Source organism: Urocitellus parryii, chromosome 12, assembly GCF_045843805.1.
Source record: "Urocitellus parryii isolate mUroPar1 chromosome 12, mUroPar1.hap1, whole genome shotgun sequence".
NCBI lineage: Eukaryota > Metazoa > Chordata > Mammalia > Rodentia > Sciuridae > Urocitellus > Urocitellus parryii.
The window spans coordinates 67,555,459-67,580,478 of record NC_135542.1 but is presented as its reverse complement, the minus strand read 5'-3'; the positions used below and the strand labels follow the sequence as shown (position 1 = coordinate 67,580,478).

General features: G+C 42.0%; 1 protein-coding gene across 1 annotated transcript in view; it reads right to left on the bottom strand.

The window, feature by feature from the left end:
• The window catches only part of Prkce (protein kinase C epsilon), a 477,543-nt gene that overhangs the window by 451,148 nt on the left and 1,375 nt on the right, over window positions 1-25,020 (bottom strand). The window lies entirely within an intron of this gene.

The following is a 25,020-nucleotide window of genomic DNA, read 5'->3' as shown; positions in this document are numbered from 1 at the left end:
CCCGAAACAGCAAGCTGTCTTAGGCACATGTGTGTGTCTGTATCTGAGAGTGAGCTGGGGACTGGTGGCAGCAGTCACGTTGCTTTATCACACTGTCTTTTTCTTTCCCAGTTTGGCTCTCCATGTCCTGAGCCTTATAAACAGTCCAACTTTAATGTTTAACCTTGGGCACCATAAAACCATCACTCAGAGGAACAGTTTGGAGCTTAATGGGCCAGGGACAGAATCCCCACCACAGGTTTGCTCATATTTGGGATATCAGGAACATGAGCCTCTTTTTCCATTCTAAATCCCAGTGGGGGAGAGAGGGTCATACAGAGCATGGGCATGCTTATACCATGCTGTCACCCCTAATGAACCAGATCTCCTAACTTGAACTCTTGCTGATAGTCCATTTAAGACTGTTGATGCTCACCATTTGAATCCAACAAAGTTGGGAACCACTGGAAGTTTGGAGCAACAATACCAAAGCACCCCCCACCATGACTTGTCTGGTGACTCTGTGTCCAGAACTGTTAGCATTGGCCTGTGGGTGTTGGCTGCAGACCTCTCCCTCTCTAACCCTTCATCCCAACACAGTCCTGCTTATCACTGATCCTTTCTCTTTGCTTGTCTCTAAACAGTCATCAAATCTTTTTCAAAATGCTCGACTAATAGACACAGATGCTAGGTCTCTAGCAAGATCTCTCAGCATGAAACAAAAGTCCAAAAACAGGCAAAGCCTAGATTTGGGAAAGAAACTCCTTGTGCCCTCTGCTCTACTAGGACTTCACCTTCCTGTTGCACAGTCCTTTGTCAGTCTTGCAAGAGCTGAGCTGGGCCAGTCCTCTCTGCCCTACCTGGAGGGAACCTAGATAAAGAAAGGTCAATGTGCCTCCAGAGGTCAATCAACAAACCCACAAAAGGACTCCACATATACCCACAGGATCCAGGCTCCCTGTTCTTGGAGGTCACCAACTCTCCTCTCAACAACCCCTCTTCAGGTAACTATTCCACATTTACCCACTTCCATGCATTATCCCAATCCACTCCATCTATTATTCACCCATTATTCAAGTTCTTCTGCTCCCTGGAAGACTCCTCTGACTATTGTAGCACATTTACCCATGAGCTTGAACTCCGGAGAGACATACTGCTTCCTGTCTATATCATCTGTATTATAACAAACAGAGTGAGATTTTAATGTATGTCTACTTTACTTTCCCAAATGGACTGCAAACCAAGGGCAGAATTTCCCTTAGCAACACCGCCTTTCAACAGTAGGCACGCTGTAAAAGTTTGTGAATTAACTTGGAATAGAGATGAAGTAGAAGCCCATGCCTTTCTGAGTAGAGATCTTAGAAGAAAAAAAAAATCTCAATCCCAACTTCTGTGGAAATAAACAATTAGGTTTTAAATACTGCTTTTTTTTTTTTTCTTAATCTGATACCTGTCTCTAACGCAGAGTTTGCAGCAGGGCATTTTCTGTGGATGCCTTGGAGCAGTTTCTATTGTAACCACATTGCCATTTGCAGCTTGCATATTTATGAAAAATTATCCTTTCAGGACAAAATTTTCCATGACTAGCTTCAGATCCAAAATGAGGGTGTTTCTCTCTCTCTCTCTCTCTCTCTCTCTCTCTCTCTCTCTCTCTCTCTCTCTCTTCTTTTGGAAAATTTGAACACTATCCAGTCAGTATGTAGAAGTTGGACATTCTTGAAAAAAAAAAGAATGACATATTTTGTCTTCCAGAATCCACGTAAGCCTTTCTTTGGCATGACCAATTAAAAAACAACTAACTTCAAAATGAGAAACTTTCCACTTGTCTAAGCCTCTCCAAGGAAGGACCTTGTTGATAACATGAGACAATGGAATGAGAACAGACCAGGAACAAAAGGAAAAGGTATTTTTTCATTGTACTTGCTTTAAGTTTCATAAACTCCCAAAGCTGCATGCCTCTGTCCATGACTCCTGAAATTTAAAAATGTGATGTATCTGTGAAATCTTAGCATTCACTAAGGCTGAGCTAAAACTCAAGAGTAATGAAAAAGTTTCCAGATAACCCAGGATAAAGTCCTGAATAGCAAGTAATTTAGTTATCTTGAAAGAAAGATTCCCTCCAATTTCCCTTAATATAGACACTGGTGCCTTCTTAGTTCTCATCTATAAGATCTCTTCAAATAATATGGGTTCACTCTATGCCCTTACAATGAGAAAAACACAAATGGATTTTTTTATTTGGCAACAACAGTTGTAAAACATTTGCAATCTTCAGAATGCAATGACTTTAGGGAAATTTTTTAAAACTAATCCCTCAGCAAGGTTACCAAAATTCTACATTTCAACCAGTACCAAATGTCAAAATAAAATTTAAAAATCTTAACTTTTTTTGTCCCTTTAATTTAAATAAAATGACATTTTAGGAATATTTGGGGGCTGGGATTTTGGCTTAGCGGTAGATCGCTCACCTAGCACAGGCGGGACCTGGGTTCAATCCTCAGCACCACATAAAAATAAAGGCATTGTGTTGTGTCCATCTACACCTAAAAAATAAATAATAAAAAAAAAGAATATTTGGGGGCCAGAAATTATATTGTTATATTGTGTGCATGTATGAATGTGTAACTACAAATCCCATTATTATGTACAACTATAGTGCACCAATAAAAAATGTGGGAGAAAAAAAGAATATTTGGGGGCTAGAAGCGTAGCTCAGTGGTAGTGGGCTTGCCTTGCAAGGCCCTGGGTTCAATTCCTAGCACCAGAAAAAAAAAAAAAAGCAAACAAAAACACAAAGGATTTTTTTTGCATTAAATAATAAGAATTATATGGTATATTCTTAACATTTATGAACACAGGTATACTATTAAAAAGATTTTGAAAAGAAAACCCAAAATTTCAATGACATACAAACAGCTCCCAAGAAAACCAAAAAGGAATAGAATAGGTGAAGAAGGAAGAAAAGGCAAATTTGGAAACTTTCTGGTTATCAAAAAGAAAAAAAAAAAAAAAAGCTTTCCTCCTGGATCAGCAGGTGAACCACTAACTTGTTAGAACAGGTTCTCAAAGGCTCCTCATCTCCTCCTAAAGTGGAATTGACACTGATACTGACATTGCAGGGACAGAGAAAAGAAATGACCGTTGATGTGCTCAGACCAGCTCCCACCACCTCCTCAGATCTTCTGTGACATCACTCACTTCTGCTGGTCCTCCTTGCTGCCCTCCTTAATTTGCCTTAATGCCGAAATGAATTTCCAAAGCAGATATAAGGGCATCACCAAAGAAGCCAGTGGCCACCAATTACTGAAGTCAGGTCCTTAGTAAGTGGTACCTGACAGGCTCCAGGACTTTTAACTGACTGACTCAATAGCACCCACCTTTTAAATTCATCTTGGTCCACTCTCCAGGGAAATAAATCAAATTCAAATCTGCCGGAAGCCAAGTGCCAATGTCTCGGCTTGGCACAGAATCACGAGCCACCACACAGCTTTGTAGGTTCAAACAGCAATTCTTTATTCCCGATCTCACACCAGCCTCCACACACGTTCAGGGGCAATTCCAATATCCGATCCCAAATCCTACTCCACGAGGCTTTTTCCAAATTCCATTTTAATCTCACGAGAACTCAACGGGAACAAGCAACAGGAACACCCTAATCCCAGCAGCAATAATCTTCAACCTCAACTTCCCTAAAACCCATATTCTTAAACCGGGAAACACCTTAAACCGGGAACACCCTAAGCCCAAGGACCGGGATACTTCCTCAAACCTGCAGGATACTTCCTCAAACCTGGATCCACCCTCGATCACCTTGAGCAGGGTCATCTTTCTCAAACACACAAGCAAGGTCGCAGCAAATTTCCAAGGCAAGTCCATTTAACATGGGGTACACTGGCAAGGATTACGATGCGTCAATACCTACTTGGTAATGGCCCTCAGCACAAATCTGATGAGGCTATGACTTCCCTTGCTTCAAAATCCTTCGCTGGCCACCCATTACCCACAGAATAAAGCTTAACCCCCCAGATTCCTATTCACCTAAAGCAGCCAAAAGAAGGGAGGCAGGAAGACATGCTAGCTCAAAAGAAATCTGATTTGTCCTCATGCCTCCAACTCACTCCCTCTCTCCGGAGTTCAGTCATAATAAATTATTTTCAGCTTTTCCTTTCCGGTCTGTACTTAAAGGTGTCTACCTCCCCAAAGCCTTCCCAGCACCACCCATCCAGGATGGGCCCTTTATAAGTGCTCCTGTGGCATCCGTCACAACACTTTTCAGAATGGATATAAACTGGCCCTTTGCTTATCTGTCCCACAATTTGTGTGTAAGCCTTCCACGGCCAGGATCCATATTTCTCATGTTCTGACTTATGTCCCCAGGGTCTAGCTTGACACCCAGCACATGACAGGGTCTCTCTGATGGCTTGTTAAATGAATGAATGATCTAGAAACTAGGAAGAAAAAGGAAAGGATAGATATTTGATTCCTTCCCTGACAGTGACTGACCACAAGAAGATGGGTATGTGCCACTGTAAGTCCTCACCTCTATAAAACCTGCGCTGAGCTTGTCACTAACTACCTTTTGCAATAGAACAACCTTTCATCACAATGGAACCATATATATACATATATATACATACCCTCAAGAATTCAACAGGCAATGGCTGGCATCTACCCACTGACAGCCCTTCTGGTTTTGCTCTTGTATATGGATCAAAATTTATTTCATAGTAGAACCACCCTCCTCTCAATCCACACTCTGGTATTAGACTTGGTTTTCCTCTTCTGGCAAAGATACTATCCTTACTGATGTCATTCTGAACTGCTCATGTTAAAAAAAAAAGGGGGAACGGCTACTGGTTATGTACATCTATAATCACAGTGGCTCAGGAGGCTGAGGCAAGAAGCTCACAAGCTCAAAGCCAGCCTCAGTAAGTAATTTAGCAAGGCCCTAAGCAACTTGGCAAGATCCCATCTCAAGATAAAACACTGTTTAAAAGGGCTGCGGATGTGGCTCAGTGGTTAAACATCCCTGGGTTCCATCCCTGGTACCAAAAAAAAGAAAAAAGAAAAAGCGGGCAGAGGCTCTGAATCCTTTTAAAAAATGATTAAAATGTTTTAAATTGTTGTGTTGCACTCATCTTGGTTTTTAAAACTCTTTTTTAGAAAAACATTTTGATCACTGTGATATTTGCATCATGAGGCAAGCAGTTACAAGAAGCAGGCTGCTGGGGGAACCTGCAGGGTGAGCTATGGAGCACAAACACCTAGCAGAGAAGCAACAGGGGTAAACCAGGTAATAACCAGGTAATGACCATGTGATGACCAGGTAGGTAATGAGGCATCCAGTGAAGCCATCCTGGAGGTCTCTGAACTTCCTGGGACCAAAAAGATCCCCCCACACCAGTGCCCCTTTTCCTAGGAAGGAAAGGATAGAGACTTGACAACTTCTCCAAACAAACAAACAAACAAAAAAAACAAGTCAGCAACTGGTGTCATTAACCACCAGGATTATGGAGTCAAGGCAGAAAATCAAGAGGGAGCTGCTGCCAGGGACAGCAGCTTCTGGCCTCAGAGACTGGATGGAGGCAGAAACTCTGAGGACAGGGAACAAGATGCTGAGCTACCTTCCCAACAACCAGTCTTACCCTCTGCCCACCAGGTTCAGCTGAAAGCTTCCTGGTGGATGGCTACCTCCCTCCCAGGTCCAGGCCCATCTGTGAGCTAAAGATCAGCTCCCCAAAGACCCCTGGGAATTCTGAGTGGTGCCAGGTGACAAGCAGAGGCCTGAATTCTTCATGCATGACCTTCAGTCCAGCCCCTCCCATCCTCTCCTCCTCTCCACCTAAGATGATTCAAGATAACCATGCCAAGTAGACCAGCATGCTGGAAAGGCTGGGTGGAAATCAGGGGCAACCAAACCGGGAAACGCACCACTGAATCTCCCTAAACCACACGGACCTTGAAACTTGTCAGACTGGTTTAAAATTAGCCAATACCCAGGAGAATAATTTATTAAATGCATCTGTTATGATTCATTTAGATTCACTCCAGTTCTGAAATGATAAATGACTAGTGAAATGACTGCATTTATCTCCCCAAAATGGGTCACAACTGCCCTCACTGCCCCTGAGTAAAAGATGGGATAAAAGCAGGAAAGCAAAGACTTTAAAACAGCATCGTTTTTATTCATGGAGGAAAAGGAAAGCTGAGAAGAGCTGAAGGTATCAGCTAAGATGCTAAGGAGTACGCTGGGTCTTCCTGGCTGGAGGAAACATGTTCTGGAAAGGAGACTGCTTAATGCATGTCGACAAAGTACTTTCTCATACTGATTCTATTCTGTTTTGCAACTTACAATGCTCTGGATTGCTTTTTGTAATGGATGATGAAGTCCAGTCCCAAGGTTTTCTTTCTCCCTGCTCGGGCAACACCAACCCTCCTACCTCACCCCTTCCTTTCCTTCTCTGACATTTAACCCACATTGAATTAGAGTCAGGTGTGTGGAGGACCCAAGTCCAATGGAAACAAAGATCCTGAACTTATAAAAGGCATAATCCCAACACCAACACACATACACATACACAAAATCATGCTACCAAAGATAATCACTTCTCTTGTCCACTTCTCAGCCAAAAAGTTCCATTGCCTGATACATTCTGCCTTCAAGGTCGTGAAGGGCCAGCATTATCCCCAATCCTCCAGGACACTAGAACAAGGGTTTCTATAGACTGATTAGGTCTCCTTCCCCTCTCTTCCTCCAACAGTCCCCCTCTCTTTTCAGAATGCCATCTCTCCTTCCACTTGACTCTCCATGTAAGAAGCTGGAGTTTTATATTTCCTTGGCTTCCAATCTGAGCTTTGGACTATGCCATAAAATTCCTCAGTTGATTTATGGCCTGTTTTTCCTTTAAAGCACTAATCCCTCACAGAGTGGGGACACTAGTGTTTCAAATGGGAGGTCCTCTAAAGATATGTCCTTTCAGCCTAATGAGTCAGGTCATGACCCACCGTTGAAGGTTTATACAAGGACCCTCGCCCTTTACAGAACATGGGCTCAGTCATAGCCTGGTCCCAAGTGAGTATCTGGTTTGTAAGAGACCTCCTGGCTAAAGAAATCAGTCTTCACCTGTCATTAATAGGAGAAAATTCCAGAGGCTGAAATGTCCCCCTCTGGATTAAAGAATGTCTCCTCCATAGCATGTGTCTATAATACCATCCTCAGAGAACTCAGGATGTTCACACACCTCAGTGGGGGTGTGTTTATCAGCCAAGAAGGACATAGAAATCCTAACTGTGCACCAGGCTCAGAAAGACTCAGAGTTGGAGGGTCAGGGCATGAAAACCTGCAGCCAGTTTCCCTCCTTCCCTCTGATACTCCAAATGTAAGTTGCAAGATGGAATAGGATCAGCATGAGAAAGAACTTTCTAGACGTACATTCAGCACTCGGATGATTGCACTCACATCTTTGCCAGTAGCTTTTTTACAATCTTTTCCAATAAACACAAGGAAATAAAATATTGAAATACTCCTTCACAATAGAGTTAATTGATAATAAACAGTCTGAGTCCTGTCAAGTAGCAAATGGTTTCTGAAGAGAAGAAGCAAGAGTTAAATCATGCTTGGATAATATTCACCCTGACCTGATTCCAGGAGGAGAAGGAAGCCAGCGCCTGGATTCGTCCCATGTAATTCCATATGAATAGTCTCTGGAAGCTTCACATTGGCTTTGCTTTATAAATGTCACTGGCCAAAGACATAGCAAGGATGAACTCCTAGAATATCATTGAGAAAATCTTGCTGACAAGGACTCTACATTCCTATTTTCATATACAAACATTTCTCAATCTAAGCTTTTCTCTCTTCTTTAGAGTCAGATGTCTATGAAGAACACTTGGGATCCTACTTTAAAAAAACAAAGCTTTAAGCTGGGCACTGTGGTGCATGACTGTAAAACCAGTGAGTCAGGAGGTTGAGACAGGAAAATTGCAAGTTCAAAGCCAGCCTCAGCAAAAGCAAGGTGCTGAGTAACCCAGTGAGACCCTGTCTGTAAATAAAATATAAAATAGGGCTGGGGATGTGGCTTAGTGGTTGAGTACTTCTGAGTTCACTCTTCAGTACCAAAAAATAAAATAAAATAAATAAAAACTCTGGATTCAATCCCTGATACCAAAAAAAAAGAAAAAAGAAAGAAAGAAAAAATACCCCAAAGCTTTAGTTTATGATTATGGTCTGATCAACTGTCCCAACCTCAATCAAATAAATAAAAGGAAGCAAATAAATGGATCCTTTCTTACCACATCAGTCTCCTCTGATCCAAGTCCTAAATATGTACTATTTGTTTTAAATAGTACAGGGAAGATTTTAAGGCAGTGTTTCCCAAATGACATTAAGAGATCTAAGTACTATCCCCAAAACAGTGTTGTATGATCAAATGGGACTGAAAACACTTCTCACTCAATTGCTATCCAGGAAATTGATAGAAATTAGATTGAAGGCTGTAAAAGGTACTGAAGTAAGTGTTCAGCTTTATTTAATCCACCATTTTCCAAATTTACTTGATTATGGCACTTTTTTTTTTTAGTGTACAGGATCTATTACCTTCTTTTACTGTGAGGAACTTGGACTGGGAACCCCTGCTCCAAGGTAAGAATAACAACGCAGAGGAAGAACTATGCTGCTGCCCTAGGCTGATCGAATTACCAAAGTAAATGCATCCTGACACTTTAGAGAGTTCTGGAAATAGTGGGGACAAAAAGGACATAACCAAAAGAAAAGGCAAAATCTGAGGGAAAAAATTACTTATCACTGGTTTTACCATCCCCTTGACCCAAAAAGACCAAGCACTAAGTGGGTCTCTCAACCAAAGAGAAAATTTTCAACTTCTGTCAGCCCAAACAGTGGTCTTCAACTGCCCCAACCTCAATCAATAATAGCTGAAGAGCAAAGAGAAAGAACAAATGAATGGATCTGCCTCATTTAGTAAAGATTCTGGACACATGGTGTTGGCATTGACTATATGACTAATAAATTGACAGGCTGGCTGACTAGCTGGGCAGCTGGCTTGCTCACTGGCTAGATGGATGAATAACAGGCTTACGGCAACATAAGCACCTTACCACGAATCAGGAAACCTGTTTTTCTTACATTTTCTCTATCTTGGACTTTTTACTTAGCTCATATCACTTGAATACTGAGCTTTTAATTTTTTCACTTATAAATAAGGATTCAATGAAAACCTGTCATTAGACAGTATTTTTACATTCTTTCCATTGGAGGCAAAAATGTTCTAGGGACGTTTTCCTCACCTGATTTCCCTAAAAGAAAGAAAAAAGAGGAGAAAAAGAGAAAGGTAAAAATAAAAAAGAAGGAAATTTGATTCATTTGATTGCCTTTCGAATAGTACAATAGCACTGATACTAATACCTCTGGGCCAGGTTCTGAGCCTCCAGGACCCGGGGTCACTGGGAGTCTGCATGTGCACTAAAAGCCCTGTCCTAAAAACCAAGAGCTTACTCATCCACCACAGTCACCAATTCATCATTGAACTTCACTGGATCTAGTTGTCCTGAAATGTCAAATTGTAAAGGAGAACGTAAACTCCTTACTATCCAACTTTGAAAGAATCAAGAGGTAAAGTACACACTGCTCAATAAATGTAATAACATTGTGTAATCTCATGGAGGCTCACCATTCAAAGTCCCAGCATTCCTGATCAGAAAGTGCAAAACTCTCCAGGACTGGCTGAAATGTAGCTCGTGAGTGCTGGGAAAACCCACTGTGTATCACAGGCAGCACAAACTGAACTCTCTAACCTTGAATTCCAGTTGTCCAGCCCAGGAACCCTGATGTACCACTATCTGATGCTGAATGCCACTTGCAGGGGTTTTAAGAAATGAGGGCTCTTGGAGAACCAAAGGTATTTCAGTTCATCAGGGCACCTCTGTATGATTCACTGTTAGGGACTCTGATATACAGGACCAGTCAGGCAGGTTTTCCAGAACCAGTCTATCCTACCCATCCTTCAAAGCCAAGGTCAAAGCCACCTCCACCAGGAAGTCTTTATCAGTCTTCCCCTGGGTAATGCCCAGACATCTGCCTTTATGGAATTGCAAATTATGAGCTTATACAGTACAGGGATCCTCTTCCTTACTTTCATATCTCCACTCCCCAGGTACTCATTAAAAAGTATGTTAAATGAGAAATTGTGTTCTAGGGCACTGTTTCTCATATTTTACTATGAATAATACTCATAGTAAGACTCAAGATATTACATACTCAAACTTCTGAAAAAAAAGTTTTTTGAAGCAATATTTACCCTTACTGTATCCAAGTGTTCTATTTCCATATTTAAAAATTGCTATTTAAGTTGGGCGAATGCCTGTGATCCCAGCAGCTTAGGAGGCTGAGACAGGAAGATCATGAGTTCAAAGCCAGCCTCAGCAAACAAAAGCAAGGTGCTAATCAATTCAGTGAGACCCTGTCTCTAAATAAAATACAAAATAGGGCAGGGGATGTGGCTTAGTGGTTGGGTGGCCCTGAGTTCAATCCCAGGTAGCCCATACCCCCCAAAAAAAAATATTATTTAGGATCTACTTAATTAGGGCTGGGATATTAGTTCAGTAGTAAGCACCTGCTTGATATGTGCAAGGCCCTGGGTTGGTCACCAGCACCAAAGAGAGAATATCTATTTGATTTCATGACAACTGAGGAATCCTGATACATAGTTCGAAAAGACAAAGCTATAGTCAAAATGTACCTTCTCTTTTTTTATGTCTTTCCCCCTTCAAAAAAAAATAATAATAATTAAGGGGCTGGGGCTGTAGTTCAGTGGTAGAGCGCTTGCCTAGCACATGTGAGGCACTGGGTTCAATCCTCAGTGCCTCATAAAAATAAATAAATAAATAAAGGTATTGTGTCCATCTGCAACCCCCCCAAAATTTTTTTTAAATAATAATAATTAAGCCTGTGCAAAAAGCATATAAATTCTAAAAGATCTTAGTCAATTTAAATTTGGAAAGGGTCAAATGATGCTCATATGCCTAAAATCCAAAACCCGTCAGAGAAGACAGTTGGAAGCCTTACTGGGTGTGGGGCTCTCAACAGGGCTACCTCTTTCACCTGCAAAGACAGGTACATCTGCATCTTAAGTAATATTAGCGTATCTTACACACACACACACACACACACACACACACACACATACACACACACGCATGCACTCGAGCACGCACAGTGGATTCTAAAAATGAAATTGATCATCTTAATTATATGCATTTTAATTTTTTCAGCTACCATCTGCCAGGTTGCTTTCCAAAAATGGTGCCACTAATTTTTTCTTCAATCAACAGGGGAGGACCACATCTGATTTCCCCTCGCTCTCCCTGAAACTGACAGACCCATCTTTTCAAGGGAACAGTTCTCCCCTTCTGCTCTTTGGGAGCAGGCTCCGCGGCACTTCCTCTGGAGTCCCACTATACCTAGTGTGGGGGCAGGAAAAGAGCAGGACCCCAGCCTCCACGGAGAGCAGGAGAACACAGCACAGTGCTAATGAGGCTGGACAGAGATGGCACTGGTGGAGGGCACGCCCTCTGGGCTTTGAAACCCATTTGGATGGGCCCTGGACTGGCCGGTGGTAAGACGCCTTCTCAGTCTAAAGCAGTGCTGTGAATCCCCCCACAAGGGGAGAGCCACATGACTCCACTTTCCTGCTTGTTTCTGAATCACTGTCTTATCTGTCTTCCTCCCCTTTTCCCCTTAAAATAGCTGGCTTTAGGGCGTCTGTACATAGTCATATGATAAGCAGTGATAAAGAAAAACTTTGAGCCAAGTAGGGATAAGGAAGTAAAGAGAAAGTCCTGTTCTCTTGCATGGAGGGTGGGCTTTTAAGACATCAGTTGCCTAGAAACAAATCTTAAATCTTCAGCCCCAACAACCAACAACCTGAAAGAGAGAAACAGACTACTTGGCAGTCCCATTATCAAGGACTTGAAGACATCAGTCTGAGTCCTACTCTAGTCCCTCCCAAGAGACAGATTCTATCCTCAGTTCTCCCACTTTTACACTTTGGTGAAAAGCCCATCTCCCTCCCTGAATCCCAAAGCCAGTCATCCTCATTACTTATATGTGCGTGGCATGCTTCCCTTTTCAGAGGTTTATTAATTGAGTCTCACAACCTAATGAGGTAAGCCAAGTCAATAAGACTATTCCCATTTTATAGGAAAGAGAAACTCAGAGAGGTTAGTTTCTTCCCCAAGGTCACATAGATCATCAGTGGTAGAGCCATGCCCGTAAAAAACAAACAAGCAAACTGTGAATGTGGCACTTTGTGAATATATACTGGCCTATAAATGCTGGAAAGCGGCAGCAAATACAAACTTGGCAGACTACAGCCATTTCCTATGTAACTTATTATAATGAGACCTACCATCTGTCTAAGACATATCCCTCGGATGAAAAGCAACCCATAACCCCAAGTGACCCTTGAACACATAGAATTAAATCAAATGGACTCTCTTACAGCATAATCAGCTCTAAAGTATATGAGCTACAATTTATTCTTTACAATAGAATAATAATAACTAACATTTTTGTAACACCATGTGATAAGCACTTTTCTAAGTACTTTATAGGCATTGTATTATTTATTTCAAACAGCACATTTGGGTAGATATTACTGGCTTTGCTTTACAAATGAAGAAATAAAGGCCCAGAGGTTACTCATTTGTCAAAAGACCTCACAACTGGCTCAGTGGAGGAATACAGGATTAGAACTCACATCCCCTAATGCAAAGCCCTCACACCTAACCATCATGCCATCCGTCTCAACATCTGATGGCTGTGCTGCATCATTTTGTCGCCTTTAAGTGTGCATACATGCATACACGCCTGCGTGCGTGCACACACACACACACATACACACACATCTGCATGCATACACATGTGGATATAATTTTTAAAAATACTACATTCTACTTCATTATGAAAGAACACCTCAGCACAAATACCTAGGTCATTATTATTTATCATTTATTGTTAAAATTTTTGTTTAACCAATCCATTATCTATTACATGAAAAGCAATATGTCTGGTGTTCACACAAAAAGGCAGGAGGTTTTACTGCTGGGGGACCTTTTTTTTTTTTTTTTTTTTTTTTGTCTCTGCTAGAGAGCAGAGAGGAAGTGTCTGATCATAAACAACAGATATCAGTCATTTGAAATGGAGGCTAGGAGTAGTAAATGTTCCTGCCATTCCAAGGGCCAAAAGAGCTGTAGCCTGGAGCATTCTGGAAATGATTGCCCAGATACAGGAAGAACTGGCTGGGTGGCAGGAGTATTCCAGGAATAGGTACATGGGGAGCAGAGCACACAGAGGGGAAAGGAAGCAGTTTAGTGTGGCAGACAAAACAAGCCCTCATGGAAGAGGTCGCTGACCCCAAGGCTGAGGGACTCTCTGGGCAGAGAATGGAAGGTGGGCATGGGCCCCTTTGGGGCCCTGAGGTCTGACAGGATAAGGAGGCTGGCCTCTGTTCCGCAGGCTATCAGGCAGAGCAGGAGACAACTGTGGGTTCTGAGCACCTCGGAAGGGTATTTAGTACCATGATCCCAGCACAGCTCTTACACAGTCTTTCCCCTGGGAAACCAGACTGAAAGCCATGACTTAGTACTCGGGCACCTAGAACTTAAATTAAATGTTCATTTCTAAAATGAAGAAAATGTATTTTGAAACAGCTAAGCAGTCAGAACTGTGCACCTTCAGCAAGCAGAAGCCTAAGAGTCCCCGTGACAGGAGCAGAGGTGAGGAGTCCTGTGGCGTATCATAGGCTCACAGGGTGCAAAGAACTCTGGACATTAAGGCATGAGGTCTCCTCTATGACACTGGGGTTCCAGAAAGGGGCCCCTGATCAAAAAAAAAAACATGCTCCTTATTTTTGGTTAACGCTGGAATTCTTTCTCTAAGAGGCTCTCAGAGGGACAGGATGACAAGAAGATTCACTCCTGGTCACATTTCATTAACAGGATTATGGAAGACAGAGGCCCAGATCACCCATTACAGCAAATTAAAATACAGGGCTCCCAGTTAAATTGAAATTACAGATAAACAACACATACTGTTTTAGTATATGCAATATTTAGATCATATCTATAATAAAAAAGAAGAAAGAAGAGTATTCATTAATCATCTGAAATTCGAATGTAACTGGGCATCTTGCATTTCATTCTCTAGACTCAGGATACCTCTGAGAAAAATAGGATGGATGTCACAGAGGAATAAAGGACACATGCAAAGGAGGTGGGGTACCAACGCCAAATCTCTGTTATCTACTTCAGGATATGGTGAGTCACCCATGCTCACAGTGGCTCATCAAGGCGGCACAAAGTCCCTGCTAAATGGCCAGGCACTGTCACCGGTGTGCATCTCATCCCATCCTTGCAGCAGCTCCACAAGCTTTGAAGGACAACAAGTATTAACCCTTCTCATAAGTTAGAAAACAAAAGTTCATGGAGGCTAAGAGAATTTTCTCGAAGTCTCAGAGTTGCAAAACTGACGAGCCAGACCTCATATTCCTGGATGAGTACTGAAGAAAGTTTAGAAGGAAGAAATGGATTTCACATGGTTGAAGAGAAGAAAAAGCAATTCCTAAGAAGAGATCCTTGATAAAGGTTAAAAGAGCTATTTGCTACATTTATTTTTGTTACTTAAATGCAAATTATCTAAACTGAAATCTGAGCTTAAAGATTAAGGGTCTTAACAGACAATTAGCAAGTAAACGTCTGGGTTCCTTAGGGGAGTACAGTAATCTTTTCAAAAGTCTGGCTGTTCCTCAGTTGTTACTCCTTCAGCAATTCCACACTGTGGTCAAAAGCAAAATCTTGTTCTCCAAATGGAGCATCTCTGCATACTGCCCAAATTTGGGCCGGGACAACAGAACAATTGGTGTGCACTGCACTAAAGGTTGGGCTTACATAAGAGACACATGGTAAGAAATGGGACACACACCTGGACTACAGCAAACAGGCTGTAAAAAAAATTTAAAAAGCCTCAAACCTCAGTCTAGGCTCACAAGCTAACTTAAGTGATGATCACGTCAAAATACAACAATGTCTCAGCTTTCTAAAATGCATTAGACTCAGCCTATACCCTGCAAGGGAAGCAAACCCAGGACACCTAATCCCAATCCCCTTTCCTCCCACCCTGGGGTGGGGGAGCTGCCTAAGGAGGCCAATGTGGAACTCCAGTCCTGCACTCTAGTCAGCAAGCCCAATTCCTGTCCCAGGCTCATTTTAGAGGGGGAAGGAAGTCAAGACTAGAAAAGGTGTTGCTGGCAACTCCTCTGTTGGATATCACGATCAAAATCTTCAGACAGAAGCACAATTTTTACCTGCAACTCAGATAAATATCATACACTGATCATTACCAATAAGAATTAGTTACCATATTTAGAACTTGCTATGAGCCAAGTATTTTCACATTTTATCTAATACTGCAATAATACTACAAGATAGTTATCATTACCATTTTTACAGATAGATCAAATAATTTGCCCAATATCATACAGTCAAGACTTATAAAACTAGAATTCAAATCTAGGATTGACTAATTCCAAAGTCATAGTACTTTCATTAGGTTCAGGAATTTAGACAAACTACCCTTTAATTATATGAAGGATGCTCTCTAAACTTATTCTCCAACCCTATAAGACCTATTAAGAAATAAACAAAAGAAATAAGCTAGAAATGCAGCATGGGAGACTGAAGTTAGCTCTCAGATTCCTTAATTACTAAGAATTTAACATATTATAAGTGATTCTGATTAACACTTTGTCCCAAGAAAAGTTCCTAGTACTTAAAAAGTACATTTTTACTGAATGGTTGACTGGATAAGTGGCTGGCTGGTAAATTGAAGAATAGATTAATGAATGAATATCCACTCTATCCACTGTTCCCCCTCTTTAGATAACTTGGTTTTCATTGTGAGGATTTTGTTGTTGTTGCTGTGTTCCTACTGTAATGCTAAAAAAAAAAAAAAATCTATCTAACACTTTTTATGTTCTTCTAATTTAGTGGGGCTCCCTTCCTTGTCTAGTTAGATCCCATTTTCTTCAGGGCCTGGCTCAAAATCTTACTAAGAAGCCTCTGTCAACTAGCAAAAGCTACACTAATCACCCCTCTCCCCTGAATTCCCACAGCTCCTCGAGTTCACTATTTAATAAAAGGTGTAAATCTTTATTTCCCAAGTGACTCACTTGAGGAAAGTCCATTTCGTCTTTTATATAATTATAATGTTTTTCTCAAAATATGTCCTCAAGCCGGGTGCAGTGGTGCAGGCCTATAATCTCAGTGGCTCGGGAGGCTGAGGCAGGAGGATCACAAGTTCAAAGCCAGCCTCAGCAACTTAGTGAGGCCCTAAGCAACTTATCAAGACCCTGTCTCAAAAATATAAAAAGAAAAAATAAAAAGAACTGAGGATGTGGCTCAGTAATAAAGCGCCTTGGGTTCAATCCCCAGTACAAAAAAAAAAAAAAAAGTCCTCAAACCTCTAGTTCTTGTTGTTTCACAAATAAGACTGTTTTATGATTAAAGATATCTGAGAAACGTCTGGCTTACAGAGATGCATAATCCCTTTGCCATGGACCATTTTGAAACCTCTTCTATGCTAATGGATATCTAATTCTTCAATATATCTAAACCTCTTGATGTTTCAGAGACCTAAAAACATCATGGCTCCTATCCTTTGAAAGGCAATCTGGCAAACACTGGTTGATGGTATGTTCCACCCTTGATAACTCTTGGACGATTCTCTCATCTACCTAAACTGGTTGAGAGAATCATCAGTGCAGGCAGAAGGCTGGGAGATACCCAGAAATTCTGCTTGTTTGTTTGTTTGTTTTTAGAATATCCTTGATGGCTCAATGATACAGAAAGAGGCTCCATTTAAAAACTAAATTTACTTTTTGTGGGTCTTGAACACTAGGTAAAGAAGCAAGCTGTTAAAAATAGCTTTGTGGTTTTTGATCACAACAATGGGGAAGGATGGGGAGAGAAATAAAAAAAGAAGCTGGCAGTTTTACAGGGGAGACAAGACAGCTTCGGGAAGAACAAGAAAGATAAATGATCAAGGGCTGGATTGAGGATAGTCAAGGTTCAAAAAGTGGAGTGCAGAGAGCTAAATCAGGGTCATTGTTAACAGTGACTTAACACAGCATCTGGACAATGTTATCTTCTGATTTCACAGATGTGGGATCTAAGGTCTGCCCAGTGGTGCAGACCTGTAATCCCAGCAGCTCAGGAGGCTGAGGCAGGAGGATCCAGAGAGAGTTCAAAGCCAGCCTCAGTAAAGGCAAGGCTCTAAGCAACTCAATAAGAGTTATCTCTAAATAAAATACATAACAGGGCTGGGAATGTGGCTCAGTGGTTGAGTGCCCCTGAGTTCAATACTTGGTACAACAATAACAACAAAAAAAGAAGCAAGGCCTAAATGTCCCAGGGCTTTGAAAGAACTGAACTCCAAGAATTTATGTTACTCCTTGATTAATACTGTGTCTCCTTCTAGACTTGGGCTGGGGATGTAGCTCCTCAGTGGTAGAGAACTTGCCTGGTACCTGTTTGATCCCCAGCATTGCAAAAAAAATTAAAGTAAAAAAATAGAAAAGATGAAGCATTGGTCTAAACCCTCCCTTGCCTTGGTGCCTGGCACAGATGGTATTCAATAAATATTTGCTGAATGAAATGAAAGGCTGGCCAGCACAATGAATGAATACATCACTCTGTCCACTGCCTAGGATCTTTTGTGGGGCCCATCATCTTCCTTTTCAACACTGTACCAAATGATGAACTTCTGAGAGCGCTGTCTAGGTCAGTCAGATTAAAGAATGCTGCCTATTTGATCTTCCAAGAGACCGAGCTAGAGAAGCAGCCTTTGACTCAACCAACCAATAAGGAGTGGGCTGTGTGGACTTTCTGAGCAGCTCAGACTCTGAGTGGAGAATGGGGCAGAGGGACTGGCTCCAAGAGATGCTCTAGTCTGAGAAAATAAACATATGTCTATTTGAGAACAACACAAGCAAAATCAAAGACTTTTTTCCCCCTCAATAATTAATTATATATTCACTCACTATGACTTTCCAACCCCTTCTTGAGTCTGATTACATTTTTGGTCTTAAATACTTCTCAGGTCTGGTGTGGTGGCACACTCCGGTAATCCCAGCAGGTTGGGAAGCTGAAGCAGGAGGATCGCAAGTTCAAAGCCAGCCTCAGCAACTTAAATACTTCTGGGGGCAGGAGCTCATTGAGTGTACTGCTTGCTGGCAAATAAGGTGACTTTTCTCTAGCTTTAAATTAACTCTCTGAGACTTCAAGGTGAGGTAGAGGGGACAGGAGGGGTTGGGGAGAGGGGCGGTCATCATTTCCTTTCAGTACTTGGGTTTGGTGGCAGGCTCCAGTTTGTCCTCTTCCTCTCAGACATTACAGTATGGAGTTCAATCATATTCCCCTCTGGAGTTCCAATTTTGTTTGGACGGAGGTGAGTTACATTGACAACAGTATGTTCCAGTCCTCTCGTTTCTCTCAGTGCAGTACAGACTTTTGGCCATTTCACAAGGTTTCTGCCAGAAAACTAAATTCCAAACAGGTGCAGCCCTGCTGATTAGCATTATAATAGATTGTAATTACTTAACAAGCCCATATATACCCAGAGGAACTTGGAGAGAAATGTGTTTTGCCAAGTGTAGCTTTATTTATGTAAAATACTACAGGCCTGCTCTGGAGTTCTTTTAGGCTAAGTGAAACCTGCAAGGTTTGTCTGCAACCGGCTTCAATGAGCTCTGTGAGTTCAGATGCTGCCATTTGAAATTTCATTTCTTGTCGCTTCGAACTACAACAGGTTTTGTATCCAACAACCCCGATGACCATTGAAACTTGATTTAAAACTCGGCAAATGAGGACAAGTGTGCTCTTTCTCTCTCTTCTAACCACAGCACCTTGCACAGGCCATGGACACCCAGAAGACGCATATCCCTGCTTTAAGAAACTCTGGACTTGATAGAAATTCTTCGGTTCAGTGCAAATTGCCACATGGACATTCTCTCACAAGGATGTCTTTGGGGATCTCACAGACTTTTTTATATATCATTTTCTTCCTCCTGTTTACTTCTTTCAACTGTGCAGAGGAATTGTTTAAGGAATCTACTCAACTGCTTACCATGTTGGTCTTCTCAACTCCATGTTGTGTTTTTATACTTCCCAGTGGAAAGAACTTTGCCATACACACAACTTTTGTTTTACCAAGCCCCCAATATCTATCGTAGTGCTGGATCACAGTAGGTACTAGGCACACATTTACTTCATTAAATTCATTCATTCAATGGTATGCTAGGCACTATTTTAGATGCCAAGAAGACAGCAGTGAATAAAAACCTGTACTAGAACTTCTGTACTGGTGTCAGGAATACAAAATAAAGACAAATAGAAAAATATGTAGTATATGAGATAGAAATGAGAGATAAGGAGAAAAAGCAAACTTGAAAAGGAGCATATAAAACCTTCTAGAAGAGGATAGAATTTTAGATAGGCCTTCCAGAAGATCCCTTATATTTGAATAAAGGCTTGAGCCATGAGGTTATCTGGGGAAGGAACAATCTAGAAGGATGAGATGGAAAAGCATAAAGACTGAGGTTTATGAGAATGTTCTGTGGGCCAACATGGCTAAAGAGGAAGGATCAGGGTGAGGACACTAGGTAATAGGGCCAGAGAGGCTGGACCCAGAGGCCGGACTGTTGGTCCTGCCGATTACGCTCTTCGGGTTTATCCTCTGAAGGATTTTCTGACAAAGTTGGGGCAAAGCAGAACAAATTTGGAGGCAGTTGAGATAATCCAGGTGCAAGATGATAGCAACTGGGCAACAATGGTATCAGCAGAGACAGGAAAAATAATCAGATTTCAATCTATTTAGACACAACAGATGTTGCTCTCAGATTAGATATGGGTGGTGAGAATCACAGGCATTACGGATGGCTCTTCGTGGCTGATGATCTGGGCAACTGGAAGAATTGAGTTGCCATTTCTTGATATGGGGAAGATTAGCTTAGATTGGGGAGCAGGAAATTAGGTATATATTTGACACATTGTGTTCAAGATGCCCTTTACACAATCAAATGGCAATGATGAGAAGGCAGACCCCCACATATGAGTTCTAGTGTCCAAAGATGGGTACAGGCTAGAATTAGGAATTTCAAGTTAACAGCACTGGAAATGGACTGAAATGCTTGAAACTGGATGAAATTGGTACAGTAAAATAAAAAACGCTGGCTCCAAAATATTCCTACTTCCAATTACTTATAAGCTTCAATAAATAATTAACTTTCGTCCGCAACGACCACAATTCCTAGACCTTCCAAAACAACCTCATTTCAAGAAATTTGATTATTTTCAAAAAGGCAATTTGCTAAGTGTAACTAAATTAAATTTATTTTTAGACTATGTAAGACTTTTCTTGTAAATACATTCACAAATCAAGGAGCAAAATATCTTTCACTGGACCATATGTTCAATTTAAGATTCTAAATCTATGAACACGCCCACATAACTCTTCAAACATTAATAAAACTGTTGAAATGTTTTGCGGCCAAACCCTTTGCTTCAAGTTTACAAAGATTCCTTATGTAATCCTCACCTCAAGCCTAAGAGTAAGAACTCTTATATTCCCATTTTGCAGATGAAGAAACAAGTTTAAAGGGCCTAAGTCACATGATCAAAGTCATATACCCAGTGAGTGGTAGAGACAACCTATATAGTTACAACTCACTGATTCCAAGGAGATAGATCCACTGAGGAACTGAGGGCCTCAGCTATTCACTAAATCCTCTTGGTGTCAAAGATAACAAAAAACAGAACACACAGACAAGGCCTGACTGCCCTGGAGACCTAAGGCTATCTCAAACCCTTAACTCTTGGGCCCCAATGCCAGAAGTCTGTATGTGATAGCATTGGGCCAAGAACTAACCCTTAAGGGAGTTATTAACAACTAAGAGGAGCAATACTGAATTAGATAGAAAAAAAATGTATAGGAGTAGAGAAAAGGGAGAGATCTATAGTCTCTCAGCCACTGGAAGACAAACTCAAGGTATAGGTGCCCATAAAGGGGTCATGGATGGACCATACCCAGCCTTTGCAAAATACCCTCTGCAGATCCTTCCAGCTTCACTCTGTCTAAAAGATGCTGGAGGTTTTCCAAGACCTCCCTAAGACTTCCCAAAAAAATGTCCTAAAGAGATATGCCCTTGAGCAATATATATATCAACCTGTAGTATGGTCCCCATCAGACTTACCAGGAAGCCTGTTTAATGACCTCCCATGTCCCCAGGCTCCTCCCAGAGTATGAAAATCAGAACACCCAGGGCTGTGCCCAGGCATTTGTGTTGTAAGAATCTCCCCAAGTGAATCGGATAGGCCAGAGGGGAAGCAGGCCCATTTGGGGTAGAGGACTAGCTCCCAGAATCAGCAGGCACAGGATAACTTTGAGAGAAGCCTCGTCCATGGACTACTTCAGAAATCTGAAACAGAAACACTTTGTATACTAGCCTGCTCTTTCTCACAGTAGGCAGGGTCTGAGCAGAATTCCAAGGACAGCTCACTAAAAATGCAGACTCTTGGTGATAGTCCCAAAACATGGAATCAACAGCTGTGAAGATGGGGTCGGAGATTCTTATGCACACCTAAATCTGAGTAGCATTATTATCTAGTTCTTAGAAAACCCCGACCTAGTGCAATGGTGTCATAATGGATTCAGCTTCCAGCACCAGCAAAATCTTTCCTTCTCTTGGTAATGAGCTTTCTCTAAAGCAACCTTCTTGTCATCTCACCTGAGATGTCTTCTCATTATGTGAAGAATAATTACCTCAGCCTGGCTTTTAAACATTCTAGAATCCACCTCGGTTTTCGAAACTTTCTCCTACTTCGGTGTTTCAAACTGTGGCCCCACGTCACTAATGATGTCAAGAGGCACCTGGGATGAACTTCTTTTCCTTTTACTTTTCAGCCATATTTGTTTTAAAATGAACAAAGCAAAATTACAGCTACAAAACCCAAACCTGTGATTTCACAATGAATAGTGAGGCCTAAGAAAAAACTAAGTAAAGAAAAGAATCAATTTGTTAAAATATTTAAAAAGAGCACAGAGGCTATTCAGATGAGTCTCAAATCTGAGAAACCTTGTCCTGCTTGGTCCTAACAGGTATGCGCAGTTTCAGCCCTGCTTGTGCATTCTTCAATCCAAACCACAGATATTCTCCACCTATAGTGAAGCGGTACCCATGCCCAGCAAACCGTCTCCAATTGCAGACATTTCTTTAAATGTTACCTGCTTTTTCATGCCTCCTTCTAGGAATCCTGAATTCTTCCAGCTCTCCCAGGACACTTACTTTCTGAATTTGTTTAATCTACTTAGGGTACCTACCACTCAATTGGAACATAATTGCTACTTAAGTATCTATATGCATCTACTCTTAGTATCATGCAAGCCCATTAAGAGCAACCCATGGCCTCTTCTACCTCTGGATTAGCTACAATGCTAAATTCCCCTGGTGGGATCTGAGCACAAAACAGGAATTCGGGGAATACATAGGAATTCCGGGAATACATGGGAATTCAAAGTGCAGTTAAATGAAATATTCTGCCACATGGACAGAAGCCTTTCCTTGCTCTCCACCTCCCTAACCTCAAACCAGACCTCTTAGCCACATGCTAGAAATGGTGGATCTCTTCATTCCTTCCAGTTAAGGAGCACAAAGGCCTGAGTTCAGGAAATTCTGCCCAAAGATGTGATTCTGTGGGTGTACCCTAGATGATGGGGATGGAAAGGTGGCCTGAATCAGTCCAAATGCAACTTGTGTCTGTTTCCAAAGGCCAGTCACCTCTGCCCATGCAGCCCATGTTCAGTCTGGAGGAACCAGAGTAGCCACAGCAGCCTGCCTCAAGTATTTTAATCTATCCAATATCTGTCATACTTCATTCACACTTGCTATATGGCGAAGAGATAATGATTTTGAAAGCACTTTAAGTTATCACACACAATAAAAATGTCAGGGACACAGCACATGAATCTGTAGAGAGAATAAATAGAGGAGGCTAGACAGACTGTCCCCCTCTAGGCAAGCCGTAAGCAAGAGGAGGTGGCAGCCCAACTTCCAACCCACCTGTGCTGGCCATGTGACCTTGATACCCACTTAGTTACTCTGGAACTCAATGTCCTTGTCTGTAACACCTGCTTGTGCACTAGACAATCTGGTCTATAGCCAAATGCAGCACAAATTTGAGAACCTTACAGAATGACAACCAAGCAGAGAGTTCCCAATACATGCTTTACTAGAAGTGTTGATAAGGCAGGGGTATCCTGATGCACCTCAAGTTTGTGGCAGACCCCAGTATCACAGAGCCACTCTCCCTCCAATTGATTCCTGTTTTGTGAACATAGACCTGCTCTCTGCTCACTGCCCACCTTGATGCACATTTTCAAGAAGGCCTCAATCTCCTCACCACCACAGGCAGGTTTTGAGTGTTGAAGTCGCTTCCAAAATTATTTATCCCTTCAGCGCCCCCCACCCCCTACCCGGAACATGCACTGCCTACAGGAGTAAAAGGACCACGGCCATATGTAGAGAGAAAATGGGGAATCAGAGAGGGGTCCCAGGGGAAGAACATCTATGAAATGCAGTAGGATGAAATGCATTGAATTCTCTTGCATTCCATAAAGGTTTGCCTGCTTTGCAAAGTGGAAGCCACAGATCTCCTAGGGTTGTACCTGTGTGGCTAATTGGAGCTTCCCTGTAAGCCCTGTAACCATGGTTTCAAGCAGGCTACATCACAGCCAGAGCAGAAAAAGAGCAATTTTTTTTCCTATTTTCCCCTAAAACCCTATGTCCTTGAAAAAAACATTAAGGTGACATGCCAAGGGGGTTCATATGCAACCTCTGGCCCCTAGGATATTCAGGAGTTGGCTGTTTTTCAGTAGAAAGTGATTCCTCCATATCTCTTCATGAGTCTAAGGTAACTCTTTCTGTGTAAACCAAAGAATCTTGAAAACATATTCATCCAGAGCAATGCTTGTCCTGAGTGGAAACATGTAACAAATACAGAAACTTATCTCCTAATTTAACACCTTTTGCTCCAGGAAGAGCTTCAAAGAAGAAAAGAAAAAAAAGCAAATAAGCTTGCTTCTCTCTGCTTGTCCAAGTGCCAAATTGCATCTATCTGGCTTACATTGACAAGACCTATTTCCAAGTGCCTAATATTGAACTATTTAATCAATTAGCAATTAACTCGGTCTCAGAGATAGTATTTTATTATTTTATGCTACTGTATCTTGGTAATCAAAACAAGAAGCAATATAACTTTAAGCTTCGAAGCACTGACTTCCATGAAAATACAACATTCTGGATGAATGGGCAATGAATTGGGCGAAACGGGCTCCACTGATGTTTGGAGACTCTAGAGGGGGCATCCTGGAGAAGAACAAATTTTTTTCTTTGATGTCAGAAGATGAGCTAGCCACACATGCAGTAGAATAGAAACAAGCAAGCTTCCTTCTGGAGGGAAAAATAAAAGCAACTCCTCACTTGGCTAGCAGGACAAAGCCAGGACGTGCAAGAAACCTTCAGTCTGAGCTCCACGTGCCTCTCCAAGGATGGAGGGACCCACCCACACACAATTGCTCCGAACCAGCCCACCACGCGCCTGCGGAAGGCGCCAGGTCCTCTGTCAACCTTCAGCACCAGCGGCCCAGGGCTCTCCCAACTTGCAAGCCCCCTGCAGTACCCTCTGCCAGGAGGGCACAGAGCCGGCAGAAGGCTATACCCTCCTTTCATGTCCCATCTTTCTCACGCCAAAGTCTGTTTCTTCTCAGCTACGAAGTGAAACGTGCCCTTCCAAAGAAACTGAGACGTACATGCACACACCCCAGTCGCCAATTGAGTTTCGGAGAAGACCTATGTCCAAAGCCTAGGCAGCCAGTCTTTCCCCCGGGACCCCAGGGCCGGGTTCCCGTAAGGGGAG